At 31.9% G+C, this 12,806-nt stretch overlaps 1 long non-coding RNA gene across 1 annotated transcript; it reads left to right on the top strand.

The window, feature by feature from the left end:
- The first annotated feature begins 9,747 nt into the window (after positions 1–9,747).
- LOC130461254 (uncharacterized) lies at positions 9,748–11,770 on the top strand. Its single transcript, XR_008921679.1, has 2 exons — positions 9,748–10,534; positions 11,544–11,770. It is a non-coding gene; the product is annotated as an uncharacterized lncRNA (long non-coding RNA).
- The last annotated feature ends 1,036 nt before the right edge of the window (positions 11,771–12,806 follow it).

Genomic DNA, 12,806 nt, shown 5'->3' on the forward strand with positions numbered 1-12,806 from the left:
AGTTAAGAAAAGAAGCCTATTTAATTCTCAAAGCCCACTCCTTTATATACTTAACAGTTAAACAACTTAACCCTTTCCAATTCGGTTCATTCCGCCGCTCCTTTCATTCATTATTCCTATTTCATTTTGTTTCTCCTCCTCTCTCTCTCCTCATATTTCTGTTTTCCTTCCTCTCTCTCCTAAAAAAATGGCGATCCACCTCAAAAATCCCGAGAATATTGCGATCAAAATGGCGATCCTTTCAAGATCCGATCAACATATTGCGAAAATACTCAAAAAATGAAATATAAGGTTAAACTCTCGCCTTTCCCTCTCTCCTCTTCTCTAACTCAGAATAAGATTTGTTCCAAAAATCGCTAATTTAACTAATTTCAACTCAGAATAAGGGTTTTGTGTAATATAAGCCCAAATTTTCTCGTAGATAGCGTATTTAGGGTTTAGTTTAGCGATTAATTGTTGCTTCACTACAAGAAAATGGCCGTTTAACGATGGATCTTTGTAACCGTACAAAAGTCAGTTGCTAAATTACTACTAGTCAAGTGTCAGTCGCCAATTTAACACGGAAATATTTGGGTCCCTATTTAACTACGGATTATCATTCGGTCACAAAAATCTGTAACAAATTACCAACCAACCATACGTTGGTCACTAACTATTTACCGAAAGAATTCTAGTCTCTATTTAATTACCAACAAAATTTCTGTTACCAATTTCGGTCGCTAAATAATTACTGAAATACTTTTTAGTCACTATTTTGCTACAAAACAATTTCAATCCCTAAAAACCTACAGACGCGATTTCAGTCGCAATGTCTTAGTCACAAAATAAGGACTGGATAATTTTCTGTCACTTGTTAGCTACAGTTATTGTTCTGTCACACATTTCAGTCGCAATTTTACTACTAACTAAATTCCAGTCACTAATTAAACACTGAAAAACTTATGGTCCCTATTCCACCACGAGCATAATACTTACTACAAAATTTCAAGTGAAATAAGACATGAGTGTACTTGCACGTATGAAATCAATACAAAAACGAATTTAACCAAACTATTCACGACAAGACAAGTTAAATGTAACCTTGTACTTCCTCTGTTCCTGAATTTTTTTCATTTCCTTGGGCACATTTTTCAATGCACATTTTGTAGCGTTAATATCTCCAATTACATGTTAGTAAAAAAATATAAAATTTTGATATTGTTAAAATACTGGCCGAGACGAAATAAAAAAATACCCCACATGCCAACGTTTTTTCTATATAAAATATTGGAAAGAAATTAAAAGATTCTTTTGCATTGTGAATAGTGTCAAGATTCCAAATTGGCTGCAGATCTTTGAGGATTAACGAATTAGAAGGAGTATTCAAATGCTCCATAGAAAAGAAAAAACTTGTTCAATACTCCCTTTGTATGTATTTATTAAAATATACACATCTCAAAATCAGTTGTATTTAATTAAAAGATACACTTTTCTATTTTTGGCATGTCATGGTCCTCATCCAATTATATTAATTTGTCTCTCGCTCTTGTGATCCTCATGCTTACTCACTCCATCTTTTTTACTACAATAAATAATTCACCTACTATCCACTTTCATCTTATTTTAATAAATTCAACTCGCTCTCCGAACTATAACTACGTGTCGTTCAAACTGTACCTTTTAATTAAATGCGGAGAGAGTAATTTTCAAACATCTATATATACTCACTCTTAAATATAAGATATTTGTTTTGTTAATGGTTATATATATACATATATATATATATATATATATATATATTACGAAGTATCATATTTAACCCCCTCTTAAATTCTTTAAAGTAGTTCTTCCATGATATCGCTTACGCATAAGACTATTGTTCTTTATCATTAAGAAATATAACTATATAATGATAAAGTGTAACCTCCATTCGATATAATGTTTCTCATGTTTAATTATTATTAATTCATATGGTTAAACTTTTTTAAATTTAACTATATAGTGGTTGTTAAGCCGTCTTTTAAAAGTGCTAATTTTATCGAGAGGGTGTGGGATTTTAGCGGAATATATGATTTATATGTAGGTGATATTTGAAAATGGAACAAATATATAAATTATAATGTGGATTAATATTGAATGTTAAAGAGGGAGATGAAGTGGAAGAGGTTGAATGAATATGTGAATTAAATGGTGAATTGATGTTGGATGAGGAAGATGAAGTGGAAGGTGTTGGAAAAATTGGAAAACAAAAAAGAAATTTGTAGATGAAAGATAAAGGTGACACATGTCATCTAAACATTTATGGTTTTCCTTTTTAAATACTAGGTATAGTTTATTAGTATAAATAATAGAAAATTAATTTGTGGGATCTCATTGGATCTGAATTCTTTCATTGTAATAAATTTTCTAATTTTTTTTTTTTTTAATTTTTACTAATGTCAAATTAAAACTATCAATGGTCAAAGTAGTGCATTGGAAACAACATATTATAGAAAAGTGAGGAACATTATGGAATGGAGATAGTATTGGATTAGAAAGTGTAACTATTTGATTGATTATGATTCCTGAACATAACTATTTAATCAGTATGTGTAATTAACTTGAAATATATTTTTTGACGAGGAAGAACAATATCATTAATAACTACCCATACGACATCTACAATGATAAAATAGATTTGCATACCACAGAATTCAAAGAAAATACATAACTGTTACAATCAAACACTTACTATTCTGCATCCTAAAACACGTCTCGTATTCCACCGCTTCTAGCTTGACGCGAGCAGTAATTTTCGATGATTTCACATCTTTCCATGTAGAGCCCTTTGCAATCTGCGCACGAATTGTTCTGAACGACGAGTTGATGATAAACCCTAACCCTGTATGAATCAAAATCTCCTTCCCAATTATTGAAACCGTAAAAAAATTCTCATCCATCGATGAGAATCAAGAACCTAGAAAGCTCTAGGAAATATCCAAATAAATTGGGAACAAATCAACGGAAAAGAAATCAAAACAAGACAAAACATGAAGAGAAAACAATGAAAAGCAAGAAAAAGGGTCAAAAATAGTCTGATTTCTGAAGAAATTAGACTACTCCGGCCTAAACGGCCAAGAAAACTGAAACCCTAAAAGATGAGAGAGGAGAGAGAAAAAGGAGATATTTGACTTGAAAGTATTACTTGGTAAGAAGTTGATTTATATGTAAAACCATAAGAATATATAAGTTTCTTTTTAAGTTCTTTAATATGTAAGTATTTACAAGTAATTCCTCCATTCGGTCAACTCTTTTTTTAATATCTAAGACTAAGATAATATTTTTATACTTAAGAAAGATATCTTAAACTAATATATCATTTGTTAAATAACCTAATAATATTATTGCTTATCTTATTTTTTAAGTAAAATGACAATTGAGTCAAGTGATCAATCTATCTATATAATATTTTAAAAGGCGTTGTGAAAAATGTATATGTGCCACATAGTACTCTCCCCTTTACGCCACATCATCCACTCACCAAGTGTTATGCAATGTCATAGACAACCAAAACTAATGCAATGAGATTCGAACACAAGACCTCATGTGTAGAAGATAAGTTTCATTACCATCTTAACCAACCACCAATTGTGGTTTATTTATTCACATTAATTTATAAATAAATGTTAACATAAGTCTTAACACAACTAAATTTTTACATGACATTTTATTTTCTTTGGACTATTTTGAAAAAAGTAATGACAATCTATACTAATATATTAAAAGGCGTTGAGAAAAATGTCTATGTGGCACGTAGTACTCTTCCTTTTGCGCCACATCATCTATTCACCAAATGATATGTCATATCATGGACAACCAAAAATCAATACGTACAATGAGATTCGAACTCTAGACCTCAAGTGTGGAGGATAACTCTCATTACCATCTTAACCAACAACCATTTGTGGTTTATCTCTTCACATTAATTTATAAATGAATGTTAACATGAAGTTTACAACAACTAAACTTTTATGTGACTTTTTTCTATTGACTATTTTGGAAAAAAAAATAATTAAAGAATTAGGACAACCATGAATAAACATGATGTCATAAGTCTCATAAGCATCAACTACAAAAATGCCTTGCATGACTGCATATGTCAAATTTGGCGTTTGTTAATTTTGAATCACTTATTTCCATTAGAAAACAAATTATACAAATTGTAAGATGAGGCAATTGAAAAATTATTTCTCATGATAAATAACTTAGTGTGTTTGTGTAGTTGACGAACTTGATGAATGCTTTCACTTAATGCTATACATGTATCTTATCAAATATTTTGCTCAAGAAAAATCTAAAATTTTAACTATTCAATGTAGCAATCGGGGCATCGCCCGAGGCACACACTAGTTTATTTCATTAAAGTAAGAAATGAAGATAAACACCACCTCGTATTTAATCACTTTTTAAGAAGGGGTGTGTTTTCTTTGTTGTACCTACTTACACTTTGTTCTATTTTTAGTACGTCGTATACATATTTAACCATGTTACTCCTTTTCCCATAATACACATTTCTATCATATATCTTACATTACTCACTATTGTCCATTGTTTTACTAACTCTTTTTATCATTTAAACACGAGACCTCAGTAATTGGGGTACATAAAGAACCCGAAGGGAGTATAAATTTCAAAAGATTTTTTTTTTTGGGCAGGATTTGTGAGTCAATCAAGACCCTAACACAAAATTCAAAAGGTCTTGCGCGTACAAGGTGTACAATAAATTTATCGTACACCAAAGTAACTTTTACCTAGTTTTTTATAACTTTTACTATGTTTTGGTTAACTTTTATATTATGAAAAAATTGATAAATTAAGTTTTTAAAAGATTAAATGATTAACTTTTATACATTATTAATGATTTTGAAGAAATTTTGTTATTAAAATAAGAAAAATTTAAAAATATAACATAGATAACTTTTACATATATAAGAGTTACTTTTATGTATTTTGAGTCAACTTTTACTTCGGTGTACAATATTTATTGTACACCCCTTGTAAATAAGAATTTGTGTACAAAATTTACTACGTAAAAGTTCCATAGTAAAACTAACACATTATTATTTCCATTCCATAATAAAACTAACCCAATATTTCCAAAGAGTAAGCACTAAGCACGTGATTTCTATTAAAAAAAGAAAAAAAAAGGGGTAAAACAAGCCAAGTTAATCACATCAACCTCCACGGAAACAAACAGAGCAACCCACCTTCCTCTTGTGGCGCTCATTGCTCAAGCCAGGAAGTAAAAAAAAACCCTCCATCATCCCACAAAAATATTTAAAGAGAAAATTCAAAATCTATCAAGAAGAACTTAACATTCAGTTGGAGATCTCCCGTATTCTTCTCCACGATTCGGAGATGGAAAACACCAATTTTTTCCCTCCAAAAACCCCGGCAAAATTTGTGCATATCAGGTTATGGAAACTGCAATTAGGTTTTATTATTTTCCTTAATTATTATGTCTCTCTCGTTCTACGCATCTATTCCCGAAATTATTCAAAGAAAGCACGAACAATCACTCCGAGCAGGCGGCGCCGATACGAAGATCAACTCACGCATTGAAATTCAGGTACTATCATCTTTCTTATAATTTTGCTATAGTTATTTGTAAACTGATCAATTGGATGTTAGGATTAATTTCTCTCTGATTTTGACAGTATTCTTGTTGTTATTGTTGGTTGTTATTCGCACTAATTTAATCTGGGTAAGGATATTCATTGATATTTTGGGTTTATTCAACTAGGAGAATTAATCAAATTCGGGAGTACAAGGCTTTTTAATTTATTAAGAGGTGGAGTGACCTGACTGGACTCAGTATCACCACCGAGTCAAACTTGTAACTCATCTCTCTCAAAATCGAAGAAATTTGGGAGGATAGAGAAACTGAAGCATTTGGGGTCAAATTTAATTTTCTTAATTTTGGGATGTTTCACGCAGTCTTGTATTTTTGGGAAATTATTTTCAAGAAAAATAAAAATTGGGAGGCAGCTTTGAAATAGGAATGAGATTGCTGGACCTGGTGGTATAGGTCTGGAAATTGATACAGAAAGAATACAACTTTATAACTAGTATAGTACCCGTGCAATTGCACGATAAATAGTTCAAATATTAAATAATATATTAATTTGAAAATCTAAAAGGTCTTATTTTAAAATTTTAAAAAAAATTGCATATTGTAAGTGGAAGGATTGGGGTGATAGAAGAACCGCCTATGGAGCTTCGTAGAATCATTGAAGAGGATGTTCGGGGTGTGGCTCATCCAAGCTTAGTTCCTCAGTAGTATTAATTTCAATTTTCTTGCTTTCTTTTTTACTCCTGCAATTTTTCCCAGTATTTCTTTGGTTTAGCCTCATTTGCATAAAAAAAAAAAACAATAATAGAATTGAAAATAACTTTTTGCACTCTAACATTTACAACATATTGCAACATCACTAATATATTACATACTACTAGTATAATACCCGTGTAATTCCGCGGAATAAAAAAATATTATGATTTAACATGTCAGTATTTCTATAACATTGCCTAATTATTCAATATTCATTTACTACTCCTTTATGGTTTTATTATTGGTGTATGATCGAGAAAAGAAAGAAATATATCGATCAATTCCGATTCTTTCTTTTTCTATTGATTCTTTTCCAATCGAGATGTATGGATCCATGGATCTAGGTGTCTATATAGATACTGTTCATGGATTAACGAAAATGTGCAAAAGCTCTATTTGCCTCTGCCATTCTATGAGTCTCTTCCTTTTTGCGGGGATTCGAACCCTCGGTAAACAAAAGCCTACATAGCAGTTCCAATGCTACACCTTCAACCACTCGGCCTGGGTTTAAAAAACCTCGAGAATTGACTTGGGTTACAGGCGTGGTTCTGGGAATTTCCAGATTAATAGGATGGAAGCTTAATCGAAATAAATTAGAATTTTTTTCTATGATCGATCAGTATAACATCAACAACTCCGAATTGGATCAGTTTCTCCTCAACAAATAAGTGCTTGGGCCAAATACCCATTTTTGACTTCAGCAATTTCTTATAATTGACATATCCATCTAGTTTATCAATTTTCTGGGAAATGATACAAAGAAAGATTTCTTTGGCTCAACAGAAAAATTCTTATATGATGATGAACTATACAATTATTGGACCCCCGGACCGCCCGGATCCCACGAGTGAATCGAAAGTTGGATCTACATTGGATATAGGAATTTTAAGAATACGCCTTAACGACCAATGGTTAACATTGGCTCTGATGGGCGGTTTTGAGCTGGGTTCAGAACGTCGTGAGACAGTTCGGTCCAGAAAGAAATAATAGAAAAAGAGCTCCAGTATAAAGATCTTCATTAGTGCGTAAACCTACTGAAAAGAAGAAAAAGGGTATACGGATATAAATCCAATTCAAATTTCTAATTCGAATGTTTGTTAGTGTGGCTTCGTGTACCAACTATTTCTATATCCATGCATCCCATATTTTTGTTCCGACAATGAGAGTATAGTTAATAGTTAAATAACTAAAAAAAATGGCATGTTGGCAAATAAAAGACTTTCTCGGGATTTTTGGTCATCCGTTTGATATTTTGAAAATAGGCGGATTGCAATTTCAAATTGAATAGAAATAGAATAATTCAATTCCAAAAAGTAAACAATTGAATTGGAGTCCTTTTTTTTGCTGGTACCAACAAAATTTATTGCTAACCCCTCCCATTCCCTAATAAAACAATCTTGTCAGTGTTGGTATAAATGATCTTTCCCTCATGTTCGGCTATAGCGAGAACCCCCGAATCTAGGGCCACTTGGCGGAAAATTCTTTAATTCTTTGAAAGACAAGACTCAAATAATTCTCTGTGGTAAAACAAAATATCTCCCATTTCTCCCTCGAAGTTGTTCCAACTTATTGATTGACACTAACCCTAGACCCTTCTCTTTTCCCTTGAGAAATAGCTCAATACTTTAATTCCTCGAGCTCCATCATGTACTATTTCCCGGGTGGGGCTAATTCAAATCCCTCAGGTAAAATAAGAACAACCCCCACATTCAAGCCACCCTTTTTACCGTTAGCTAAAACTTGTTTTAATTGCATATCATAAGGAATTCGAACAACTGCTTCAAATACAGTATCTGGAAGGACCGCTTGTGGAACCTCAATATCCACGGGCTTATTAGCTAAATGGCAATTGGCACATACAATACGTCCCGTCGCCTAAAGATTTCATTTCAATTGGAATTTGGTTAGAACAAGAAATAATTTATATATTTCTATATAATTAAAAATGGGTAAAAGTATGATCTAGCACACCCATTTAAGTATTTATTAATATTAATTAATAAATTCCCCGTGGTTCTATCTTTGAATAAAGTGGTAATAAGTCCACAATGGATCTATGATAAAATCATTTATTTACAACGGAACACTAAACTTATAGTTGCACCCTATTGTTTTTTTTTATAAAGTAAAATATGTATTCCAATTTCCAAACATCAAAAATCACTAAATGATTAAAAAAAACATTAAATTAGTTTTCGCATGTGATCACGCTGCTAAGAGTTTATCTCCGTAGTGGCTATCCTAACATTTGGGGAAAATATCCTCATAAATTTACCAATTATTTCGTGCTAAAAAAATAGTTCTAAGATACACTACGAAAATTTTATTTCGATGATCACAAATTTAGTTGTTTACAACTCATATAAAACAAGCTAAGAAATTTACGCTCTATATTTAAAAATAATTGAATATACAAAGTTTCACATCAAACTTTATGCTACAACATTAGGAGGTTAATCATAAATTTGTTACAATTTGATAAATTACCAGATCGAATTCTCTCAAGATGCATGATGCAATCGAATAAATTTCAATTACTTGTCTTGAATGATTCATCATATTTGTATCTTTCTTTATATTATATTTGACAACTTCAATTTTTTTCCATGACGACATAATTTTAGCATTTAATATATTTGATGAGTGAAAAAATAATATATAGATAACAATAATTATTGAAATATTGCAAGTTTATAAGAATAAGTCTTAAGTATCATGTTCCTAGCTAATTGCTACTGTAATCCCCCGTAAATTTATAAATTTTATTAATATATTTTAACGTACAGTTATTTATTTTAAATGAAATTTATGAATTTTATTAATATATTTATTATTTAATGTATATTTATATTATTTAAATACATTCTAAATATTTTAACGATTTATGCAACCAAACATTTTTAGAATTATATTTCGAAGACAATTTGAAATATATAAAAACTTTTGATTTTGGAAAAGTATTTCTAATCGGGTTGTACTCAAAGCTTTTTAAAATTAGAAAAGAAATTCTAATCCTAACCCAATTAGATTCCTAGGCCCATAAACTCCAAAAGAAAAGAAAAATAACCCACAACTAATTTCTCTCTTCTCTCTCACTATTCTCACGTACGTGATTTCTTTTCTCTGTTCATCCTTCACGCCTCTTTTTCTTCTTCTCTTCCCTGCCCAGCTAACCTCCACGAGCACCACCACTCGGCACCGTGCCGCCCTACCGCCGGCGTCCTTGCCGCGTCGCCCACTTGCTGTTGCACCACTGCATAGACCGTTGGTTGCCTCTTCCCTTTCTGTTTTCCTCGTTACTTCTCGCCCTAGCCACCACCATCAGCCTTCGCACCACCGCCCTGCGCCACCAGTAGCTTCCACCTGACAAACGTACCCGTCGCCGCTGCCCTGCTCAGCCGTCGGCCTCTCTTACTCTCTCCCTTCGCTTTCGCAAACACCAGAACTCTCTCCTCCCTTTTCGTGCTTCTCTCATAACCACCACCATCACCAAGTGTCGCCCAACCTCCGCGACCACCTGCACCGCCTTCGCGCCGCCAGCCTCCGCGACTACCTGTACTTGCTGCCGCGCAGTCCACCGTCGGCCGACCTCCCTCTCTTCTCTTTTTGGTTATTTCTTTAACCCTAAAACTATTTAATTCTTTAATTTGGTTTTAGTAATTTAATTAATGTTTTCATGCTTTAAATCTATGGTTTTAATTATGTAAATATAGAAATCAGATTTCATATTTTGCATAATGAATTATTTAATTTTCAGATTTATTAATTTTGTTAAATAAGGGTTTTAAATTATTAAAGCTTGAAATTTTAAGGTTTTATTAGTTAGAAAATCATAGTATGATGTTTGTGGATTATTAAAATTATTGTTTCAACGTTCTAGCATGTTAAATTGGCCTTGGCGAAGTTTTAAACGAGTTTATATTGCTGAAATTTAAAGTATGTCTTTTGCGAAAAGTTTTCAACGAATTTCAATCACTAATTCAATAATTATGATGCTAGTAAATCAAATGTTCGAGTTTTAATGTTGGGGAAGGTTCTAAATTTGTTTAGGACGCATTTAGAACGCTTTATTATGATCGCCAATGATTAGAAATTGATTGGGATTATTTGTTGGTTGTTTTAGGCGGAGAATTCCCTTTAGGCGACTTTTGAAAGTGTTAAAGTGATCTATCAGTTTGTTTACATAAGGTACGTACATACCTGTGTGCTTGGAATGTGTGCTAATTGTTGAAACCATGTTGAACTTGTTGGTGAACTTGGTTATGTTGATATTATTGATGAACTTGGTTATGTTGAAAGTGCATGTTTAATATTGTTGGATGGACATGTTAAGCATATATATTTCGTTATGAGAATTATAGCATGTTGGTATGGATGATTGATACAGACATGTTGGTTGGGAACACTAGATTATTTTATATACATTGATTCAGATCGATTGATCGTTGTTCCCTTTTTAGCTTTTCACTACTTTATGAGGGCCGAGGACCTCATTTAGTAAGTTGAAACCTTATACCCATATACAGGGTTGATCAGTATTAAAAGAAGGATTGGAGTTAATTGGAATGAGTCTGGTTTGATGCCTTTGTGATCACTTACTTAATTCCAAGATAAAAACAGTTGTAAATAAATGTGGATTGTATGCCTTATGTGATTGTTGAGTCATAACAGGGTGTCAATTTGTAAATCATGTAAAGTGAAACTGAGTAGCAATAGCTTTAGACTGTGCACGTCTAAAGTGACGGACAAACAGGAGTTGGGGTTCATGGTGGTAGCCCATGGCCTTTAATTCGGACCGGATTGATCACCGTGTCCTATTTTTATTCAAACGTTCCTCGATATCGCAGGTCATTGAGGTTACGGAGTCGCGCCCGTACCTCGTCTTCCTTAGTGAAGCATCTAGCTAGAAAACTCGGTCCATTGTCTATTTCAATTAAAATAATATTATTGTTATAAAAGTCCAGTCCAGTCCAGTCTAGCCTAGCCTAGTTAAGTATGGTCGTTAAATTATCATATTTTGTCTGCCCTTGTTTATGTTCATTAGTATCATGTTAGGGTTGTTCGTTAATAGTATCATATTAGGATTATTATTGTTTTAGTATGTAGTACTCAGCTTTGCTGATTACGTGCTTTGTTTGTGTGTGTTGATCATGGCTATGCCTTATTGATCCTGTGATGACCCATCTTTGGTGAGCAGTCTCTAAGGATCAATAAGCGTTGCCCATCTACAGGTTTGAAGATGATGCATCATTGGGATCGGGATTAGAGAGCTTGTAGTTATATTTTCTTTATTAAGTGATTTGGTTTGTTAACTTAAATTTGAAATTTGTCGTACTATTCGTATTTCCTTATTTCAGTTAATTGGTTTTGGACCTAATATGTAATAAGATTATTTATGAACCTAAAAGTTAGTTTTATGTTTTCCGCTGCAAAATTCTGAATAAGCCGTACGTTTTCACACGGGCGATAATACTTTGATAATTCCCTACAGTTATATTTAAAAAGGGTTATTTTAGAAAATGGGAATTGTCGGGGTGTTACAAAGTGGTATTTTAGAGCTATAGGTTTTATTGATTTTTCGTGTTTACTTTTTAAATTTTTAGGCGCATAAACTAACTATTTTTCCTAAAACGAATTTCCTAGAATTGAGCTTCTACTTATTATATCATTAAAAAAAATGCGTACTTTTTTTTTGGGGACCAACTTCATTTTATTTTGTTCGAAAGTATATTAACATTTCTTATTTAAGTTCGGAATTAACTTATTTATTCGAAACTTTTCGTTTATGTGAATTAAGTGCGTTTTTCTTTATTTTCGAAATTAAATTAAATATTTTCAAAAAAAATAAAATAAAAATCTTATTCCTTAAGTATATTTATTCGTTTAATATTTATTCGTTTAATAATATTTATTCGTTTATTATTTATTCGTTTAATAAAAATTTCTTATTATTTATTCGTTTAAAAAAAAAAAATATTCGTTTATTATTTATTCGTTTAATAATTTTTTTTTTTTTTTTTTTTTTAATCGTACTTGTTTTATTCTTTAAATTCTTCAATGTTTGACCTATTATGATTTATTATGAGAGATGGGTTATATAGGAAAGGGCATATAGGATAGAATTATATGTGCATTAGTAGTTAATTGCTAGCATAAGAATTAATTGCTATGTGCATGTGTTAAATGTTTAACTGTTGCATGTAAATGTGCATAGAAATTGTTTGATTCCACCAAACTTATTGTTTTATTGAATTCTGATTATGCTTTGGTTGGGAAATCGTTAGTAAGATCTTAAGTTGTTTGTTTCATGAATAAAACGCTTCTTTCCAAGTACACCAACATAAGATCCTTTGAGAAGATCGACGAATACTGAGGATCTAGATTTCACTTCACAAATTTCCAAGGAAAGAACAGATAGACAAGATGTCTTAAACATTTGAAGTTGTAATAGTTAGTTTGT

Source organism: Spinacia oleracea, chromosome 5 (assembly GCF_020520425.1).
Source record: "Spinacia oleracea cultivar Varoflay chromosome 5, BTI_SOV_V1, whole genome shotgun sequence".
NCBI lineage: Eukaryota > Viridiplantae > Streptophyta > Magnoliopsida > Caryophyllales > Amaranthaceae > Spinacia > Spinacia oleracea.